Source organism: Nesoenas mayeri, assembly GCF_963082525.1.
Source record: "Nesoenas mayeri genome assembly, chromosome: 4".
Taxonomy (NCBI): domain Eukaryota; kingdom Metazoa; phylum Chordata; class Aves; order Columbiformes; family Columbidae; genus Nesoenas; species Nesoenas mayeri.
In genome coordinates this window covers 8,102,822-8,111,092 of record NC_137540.1, presented here as the reverse complement: position 1 = coordinate 8,111,092, position 8,271 = coordinate 8,102,822, and positions in this window count along the sequence as shown.

Below are 8,271 nucleotides of genomic sequence, written 5' to 3'. Positions count from 1 at the left end.
AGATACCTGGCTAATGCCACGGAAACAAGCCCTTCGCACTAATCTAGCACAATCCATGCATGCTTCCACATATTTTGGCAGGGGAAAGTAGTAGTCCACTGACAATGGCTTGGGATATTGCTAGCCAGCGCTCCTGAATTTATACATTTTTTATCTCTTGCTGGTAAGCTGCAGCAATCGGAGCGAAATAAGAAATGTAACACTCTGTTAATGGCATTTGGTTGCTTTATGCCATTTAAAACAAGTAAGATTACCTTTTATCCTCCTGCATAGTCAATAAAAGTTGCTTAAAAAGGTAATTATTTAAGTGCTTTTGGTTGCAAAATTGCGGTGCTCCCAAAAAAGACTGCCCTTAATCTTTGTGATTTATACTGTAATACGCACATAAATGACTAACTGCATTTACTGTCTCCATCGCTGCCTTCAAGGAGACTCTAATATAACAATTTCCTTGGGTGCATACTGAATAAGCAATCAGAAGCATAAAGTGGAATTATTTTAACACAAATAACTCAGAAGTCTGTACTATTTAAAACTGCTTTGTGGGTTTAAGCCCACTAGTAGCTCTTTGCCCAATACACTAAAAAAAAATAAAATACATAAATCAAATAAAAAAAAATTAAAAGGTGAGGAAAAAAGAGAGGGGAAAAAAGGGGAAAAAGATAAGACTAGTCATTTCATGATGTGTGTGAAAATCTTACGCGAAAGAAAACGGCTTCATCAAACAGCCTGGCTAGACTGCAAAATTACGGTCTAGCAATGTAAGTGTTATACATATCCTTTTTAAATATAAGAGAGACATGTCTTCACTGATGAAAAAGTACACTAATAAAATGTTCCTACTGTAAATCCAACAAGAATAAAAAAAGAGAGAATGTAAACGCACTCCCTGTCTTTTTTGCAATGCGATCTCTCCTAAGCATCAGTGACAGTAGCTCTGTTGAGCTCAAGTTATGATAACAATAACTTTTGCAGATGTTCGTAGCTGTCAAGTATTATTCGCTAAAATGTCAGAAGATGTGATAGAAAGTTAAAAGAGGAGAATTCCTCTGTAGTAATCAGTTGAAGTCAGAAAGGCAGAGGCCACACATTAATCTCTAACTTTAAAACAGTGAGCAGTAGAGGAATAATGGAAATATTATATTAAAACAAGCAAGCAATTGTGCATGTGTGTGCATGCCTACGTGTACATGAATAAGTGAAAGATGGTTGTATATCCACACTACATTTGCTTCCAATTGATTCATGACACAGACCCAATGTATTTTTTCTAAAAAGAACACATGCATCTCAGCAGCACCTAGAAAATATGTTTATTCACTTATTTCTTTTTTGTTGTTTTATTTTTTAAAAATGTTTTCCACTCCACAGACTCCCAAAGTCATTTTGCAGGCTTTCACTGGCAAGGGACCCTATGGCTTCCCAGTGCCATTTGCAGGGTTATGGCAATTGCATGTCCTGCCATACTGTTTATTACTGTTGAAACGAACATCATTGTCATTACTACAGCCATATAAGATGCAAAAAACAACATATGGACAAATGTCTGTTCCTTTATTCAGAATGCTTTATATCTTTTGAAGTCCTCTAGGACTTTGTCGTAGTAAAACTATTTCTGAATAACTACCTTAGGGCAGCATACAAGGGTAACTGTATTATAAAACAGGAGATTGTTCATGACAAAGAAAAAATAAATCAATAACAGGTGCAAGTATCTCAGAAACTGTTACTTCAACATAAATTGTCCCTGTAAGAAGGACAGAAAAATGTTTTTACAAACCTTTTACTTTTTTCAATTCTCACTGGAATCCAAGTCAGAAGAGAAAATGGCTGTTTGCTTAGAATAAAGTGTCTGAGCTATCTATGTGAACCTGACTGTAATGGCAAAGGATGGTGTGGATCAATATCCATCTTCTTCATTCCTGAAGTAATAACTTTCAATAGGAAAATCTATTTACTTTTACTTACCTTTATTTTATTTCATTTTGCTTTAAAGAAGTCCATTCCAGAGGGAGGGTTTAGATTGCAAACAGCAGTTAACAAACTGATGATTTAACTAAGGACTATAGGCCAGTAGGCATGTTACCTTTCCCTGTAGCCATTGGTTAGGGTTAAGAAGAAACACATTTACTTGGAAAATTTATTTATTATATAAACAATGAGTATTACCAGCCATTTAGTGCATACAACCTCCCTATGTATAGCGCGTATTGGAAAGGTCAGTGAGAACCAAAGGGTAATTTGTCTAATCCTTATTTACAATGTGCCCAGAACTGGCCAACCCTCTCTCCCGCAGAACCAAACGTTCCCAGGAACAGCATGTCCCCAAATGGCTCCTGTCCCTTCCCAGTCCCACGTCTGTGGCAGCCGGCCGGACCTCGGGCACCAACAGCCTTTTCCCAGGAGCTGCTGGCCACCAAACCACCTCGGATTGTTACACAAGAGAAGGTCTGACACTTGCAACTGGCCAGCGTGAAATTGTTTTCCCCCCTCAAAATACACGGGTGGATTCCATGGCTCCTCTGGACAAACTTCCTGGGTCCACATGTTTTCAAAAAAGGCAAATGAAACAAATTAAATGTGAAGAGACAGAAAGTGAGACAAAGCAAACTTGTGTATTTTCCTCTTACACGTGAACTCACTTTCAGCAAATTTACATTCTCAAGTTAAATCATATAGCTGATATAACCTTTAACGTCGTGTTGTTCATACCAATAAAAACAATGTATTTATTTGCTTTTCTCTCTACCTTCCAGCAAACAGTCAGAAATAAAACAAAACTTTATGGTAGCTCTTCCAGCATCTCCTGATATTTTTCTATTATTAGGGGTTTTTCTTTTAGTTATGCATTAAAATAGCGTATCAGCACAGCATCTTTCTAGTAAATACTGTTTTCAAGTTGCGTTATCTAAAGCATAGTGAAAGGCTTACTCATTTTAAATTCAGTTGAGAAGCTGAAGCTCATTAGAAATTTAAAATATTTAAAAGTACATTTGTGTTTCCTGCAGTCACTGCTTTCCCTCCCTGCTGCTAAAATCACCTAAACCTAAATTAAATCAAGACTGCAATTTACCTCTTTCTTAATATTTACAAGCAACCATCTGTCTTTCCATAATACAAATTTTTGTGACTGTGGTAACAAGAGAATCCCTCGCCATTCACAGCCTTGTCAATATTGAAGTCCAAATAAAAGGGACTGCAAGAGAGACTAGAAAGACAACACTTTATTCACACTGTGAATTTTATTAATAATAATTGCTAATTAATCTTAACTGAAGAAGCAGTGCAAAACCCCATGTCTGAATTCCAGGTTCTTACATAAATCTCAGAGCACTCAGAGTGTGTATTTGTAACTAAGAAAGAGATCACCAGCATTAAAACCCTGCTTATATCAACTGCAGGATGGGAAATAAATTAGAGACTTTACTCTCCTTAGAATTTGAGGGGAAACATATACTAATATAGATGTAACCTGGTAAGACAATTAATTGCAAAGTAAAATTTGGAGAATACTAAGGATAAGCAAGATTTCATTGTCACTAATGTCTGCATATTTATTGGAAAGCAGATTGGGTGAGCGTGTGTGAGATGAATAAATGAACCCTTAATTGTACAATTTTCCACGTAGGTTATCCAAGTAGAGTCTTCATTTTTACATCTTTATTTTCTCTGTTGTCTGGATAACAGAAATAAAATTAATACAGCCACATACACAAGTATTACTGCATGTATCACTGGAACACAGAAGACAACAATTGAAGCTAAACAGAAGCCCCAATAAATCTGAAGAAAAGCCATTGACAATTTTATAAAAAATAAAAAATTGTTTCAGTTGTTAAAAGGCACCTGGGGATTAGAAAAAATATTCAGGTCTTAAAGGTTTTAGAAGGTTGGTGGGTTTGGGTCTTGAAGACAGTAATTTTTATTCATTGGTTTTTACCTGCAACAAATTTTGTTATGAAATTTCATCCACCATTTTATTTCTCTTAATATTGAGCTGAAACTCAAAATAATTGAAACAAGGTAAAGGCATCAGGAATTAATTAAGGTTATTGCAGGAAAATCACAATATGTAATCAGTGTTTCTGAGCTTAAGTAGCCCAGGTACAGGATTAGTGCTGCTGTATAGAAGTAGCCGTGTTACAGTAAAACACAGATTAAATACCTAGTAGGGTAAGTAGTAAGTTAGAGGCTTTAGGCGTAATTATGCTATATATAATTTAAAGCTCAACTTCAAAGCAAGTAAGTGCTATTAATTATCCTCTGCCCAACACAGCTCTTAAAATGTCAAATTAAAAAAGACTATTGGTAATTGTATAAGTTATGGCAAACTAGCTCCCTCCAGCAGCGACAGGAGACAACAGGAAAAAGAAAGCAAGATATACCTTTCCTCTTTAATATTTACAGCTACTTGTTCTTCGTGCAGATCAAGAAAGCAATAACGTTTGCACTGAATTTCCTCAGCCCCCTTTCAGGGACTGATCCTGCGAGTAATCCCTCCTGCGAATAACAGCTGCTGGATCAGGCTTTTGTTTGGGAATTCACCAAATGCCACTGACCCGACTTTTCTCCACCACATCACTTGCAAGACACCCATACCTGCCCACATGGGCATCAGCACAGGCTCCAGGTCAGCAGTGGAGCAGGCAGGGAGTGTGGTCTCCTGCTCCCAATATGTGCCCAACTCTACTCCCAGCTATGCCACCAATACCTGGGTAAGGGGTTTGATTTGCTCCTGTGCCTCAGTTTCTCAAACTCCCGACTTTGTTTTTCCGTCTGCAGGCAGACAGAGCAGGGGGCACCACAGAGAAGTGCTCTTTGGGTTCACCACACACACCTCTTTTCCTGCACTTCAAAAGCTTTACTGAAGTCTTTTGGTGCAGTGAGAGATTGCCCCATTCTCAGGGCCTCGTGTAAAGAGCTAAATATTATAGGCAAATATAAACACATGGGTTAATGTGCACAGGAAGATTTACTTCTATAAGCATTTGCCTAAAATAGAAACACTTGCTTACAATTAAATTTCAAAGGACAGAAAACACTAAAAAATAAAAGTTTTAAATTCTGTTTAATCTGTGTATTTTTTTCCTCTGAGGTCTGTGTTCTAAAGTGCAAAGGTTTAGATGGGCCCCCAGGCCTTGTCTATACACATATTTATAAATATAAAACTAGCATGGAGTTTGTAACCTCAGGTTGTGGGGAAAACATTGTCATGACAGAGGAAACAATGGGCTGGCCGGGGAAGGTTGAGAAATACTTGCCTTAAATATACACTGAAATATACATCCTGGCTCTCAGCCATTGCTCACTCATAACCTCTATAATTCACCAAAATTATATATTAAAAGCGTGTAATGAATGTGAAGTTATTTTGAGTTGAGTTGTAGAGTTAATAGATGGTTGTCATCATGCCAGATTACTGGTATGGAGTAATTATATTAAAGAGCTAGGAGATCCTTATCCGAGAACGAATCTTTTAAGACAAGGTTTCTGAGTAAAGCTGAGATGTACTGTAACTTATGGATATCCTCCCAATTCAGATCAATTGGGTCTCTCATGCATTAATATTCCAGGAGGCACTTCTTCAAGAATACTGTCCTGGGAAATAAGATCATTTGATGTAACTTTTGTTTGATTTCAGGGGGAGCCCGGTACCTAAAGATCTTTAAGAATCTGGCCCTTAGGCACTTTTGAAATTGAGAATTAGACGTTCCAATGTTGGATTAATGCCTAAATACCTTTAAAAGTGTGGGCTTTGGAAAATCCCTTTGGGTGCCTATCAGCACCTGTAGACATCTGGATACCTTTAAAAATGGTCCCAAATGCCACTTTAATAGCTCACATGCTGCAAGAAGGGCTTACACCCCTTTTCCTTCTTCCATGTTCCCGCAGGTGACCTCTTTCCACCTCAATGGCTGCTGCAGATGAGCACAGCAATAAAAGCTCTTGCACATGCAGTCAATGTGAAGCTGCCTCCAAGGTGGAAGGGGCAAAGCAGCAATTCTCAAACGTCAAAGGCTGCACAGAGAAAGGGGCGCAGGGCAGCACACAGGTTACTAGTCCCTGGCCTTTAATAATGGCAGGCAAGTAGAAGGAGAGGGAGAAATGTCTCTCAAAATCATAGCTCTTCCCAGGCTTTCCTTTGCCAACGCCAGCTTTTGCCCTTACAAGAAAAGGTGCCTGTATAGAACAGCTCCATCAAAATGCAGTGTACAAGCATTACCCACACCCAGCATGGCTCCACTGCAGGCTTTGCTTAGACAGAGCAGTTTACCAAAGCAATCAGGAGTCCTCACTTTCAGTTATGAGCCTTTTTAGGGGAAAGCTAGGGATACACAAGGTCACGCAGTCAGTAAAGTCGGAAGCAGTCAGGGAACTGCAACTAAACTGCTTTTCAGCACTCTCGTAATTCAGATAATTGCTGCCTGCAAGAGCTCCTGTGAACAACATCCAAGTAGCAGCCTGTAAAGATGTCATAGAAGATCACATGCAAAGGATTGCAGGATCAGCCCTGTACACAGGCCAGTCTACCACATTTCATGTGTGGTTGCCACTTGTGTCATACTTCCTAGCTATAACAGAGTCAGGATTGTCACACGTGCAGCTCAGTCACTTCTGACTGAAGCTTTGTCCAGCCCTTAAAAGTGAATATTTATTATCAGTTTCTAATGCTTAAGCTTTGATAAACATTTCCAGTGTAGATGTTGACAGCTAACAAAGAAAATACATGTGAGGATTTTAATACCTGACTAGATCATAGAAACTACCAAATGATCACGATCATCCCCTGATTCCAGACCTGGCACTCTCTATCATACACGAAAATAGAGGTGGGACATATTTGGGCATTAGTCTGTTTTAGGTGTGTTTTCAAAATCTCTGTTTCCAATATGAATCTCTTAGACTGCCTCATGCCACTTTTTGCATTGGTAACTTAAGCATTACATCTGCTGAAAATTTTGGAAGAACAATGAATTGATCCAGCAATGAAGAAAAAGCGAATGGTACAAGAGCTGCTACACTGCCCTGCCCTTCTCACATAAAGGAGCTCTGAACATGTTGTCAGACACAGCACTTTATTCGGAGGGGTTTCACACATGCATTTTGAATCAGGATTATATTTCACACACATCTATCATCGCTCACAAGTGCAGCGGGCTAGTCCTCCTTGAAAACATATCAGCTCTCTGTGTTTGCCATCAACTATTTTTTTCTTTGTATAAATCTACTGTTTGGTGACCCACTAGACCATATTTGATGTATTAAAAAAAAAATATCTGCTTAGGATCAACATTGAAAATGGCTGTACAACTCCCTTAATACCACACATTTTCTGAGATCATCTTCATCGCCACACAAATAGTCTTAGTAACTGACCTCATATTATTCACTAAAATAAAAATAATATGTGCTATCCTGCACGCAATCAGGCTAGAACTAGTTTGTAAGCTATATGGTTTTACTGAGCCTGCCGATTTTGTACTGTGCCTTTTTTTATTCACTTCCATAACTATTCCCTATGTGGAACAAACAAGATGCAAAATGCTTGTTCTTGGGTACCGGGAAACACAGAAGGTATCCCCAGGTACCCAATGCCAATGAACCTGAAACCAGTGGGGAGCAAATATATAAACACATGCAAATGCTTAAATCCTTCCTGCTCTGTCTAATATGAAGAGAATTTACCTGTATCCTTTAAGCAAAGATGCTTGCTCGTGACAGAAATTCTTAAATTTCAAGTTAATGAACCAGGACCTGAAGATTAGCCAATTACTGTAATATTTACATTTGGGGTTTTCCAGAGTTTCTTGTACAAAAATTCTGCCGTTCTTTGGTAATGGCCCAAAACAATAAACACTCACTACTGGCAAGGGCAGCATGCTCAAACTTTTTCTGTAGACTAATGTACTTATTTTGATTTTAAAGTATTCATGACTAATCCCTGTTATGAAAACTGTAAAAATTACAGGCAAAGCTTAGAATACAATTTAAAAAAGCCAAAACAAAATGCTACTGCAGTCGCTCTCACTTACTGTCCACTCAGTGGGGGAAAGAGGTTAAAACAATAATCTCAAATTCCTCATGAAAAAGGAATACAGTAAGCATAAAATTGGTGGAGTTCTACAGAAATTAAGTGGGATTTTGTAGAAATTAGTCCAAAAAAAGTAGCATTTACTGTGTAATCATATACTCTCTATAGGCTCCCCACCTCCTCACAACTATCATATGGCATACAGCAAGGATATAATTTTTTTTCCTAAAAGATGATCT